Below are 634 nucleotides of genomic sequence, written 5' to 3'. Positions count from 1 at the left end.
TCCCCCCACCCCGCCCCCGGCCCCCCCTTTAGGAGCTGAATAATCAAGTGGCTCTTTTTCCAGCCTTCTGTTCGCATGCTCTTTTTGGCCTGCCTTTCTCTAGCTGCTTGCACGCCGGGCGGAGGTGACAGGCTTCACACTGTCTGGCAGCTGCGAGGGCCAGGGGCAGGACAGCCCCAGCTGCCAGTTTGGTGCCCCCAGGGACACGTCCGTGGGGCCATGGCTCCAGCGATGTGGCACGCGCGGTGCAGCCCCCACATCAGCCCTCCCACCACTCACAGCCAGCTCCAAGGTGTTTAGGTAACGTGGGCATCACGCACACAATGCTGCTGCGCGTTCCCACGGCATCCCACTCGCTCAGACTCTCCTGTAAGTTGTAAGCTCTTTGAACTGACACGTGGATGCTCCCATTGCACAATGCAGACCGAAACAGACATACCACAGGGCAGGATCTGGCCCTGTGCATTCAGACAGGGACCCGAGGCTCTACCCTTGCCGTCTGGGCGAGTTGTGGTGCCAGATCTGCTGGCGCAACCCAGGCAGGACTCGTCCCCATCTCACAGAGAGGTCAGAGCTCCGACTTCCCCCCCAAAATGCCACCAAGCCCCCTGAGTTGGGCATGGAGGGACACAGC

At 61.5% G+C, this 634-nt stretch overlaps 1 protein-coding gene across 13 annotated transcripts in view; it reads right to left on the bottom strand.

Annotated features, from left to right (window-relative positions):
* LOC308198140 (uncharacterized protein) overlaps positions 1–634 on the bottom strand; it is a gene marked incomplete at its 3' end in the record, with an annotated part of 176,686 nt that overhangs the window by 131,568 nt on the left and 44,484 nt on the right. The gene's annotated exons all lie outside the window — the stretch shown is intronic.

Source organism: Anser brachyrhynchus (assembly GCF_964034855.1).
Source record: "Anser brachyrhynchus genome assembly, chromosome: 7".
Taxonomy (NCBI): Eukaryota; Metazoa; Chordata; class Aves; order Anseriformes; family Anatidae; genus Anser; species Anser brachyrhynchus.
This window is presented reverse-complemented; position numbering and strand designations above follow the sequence as displayed.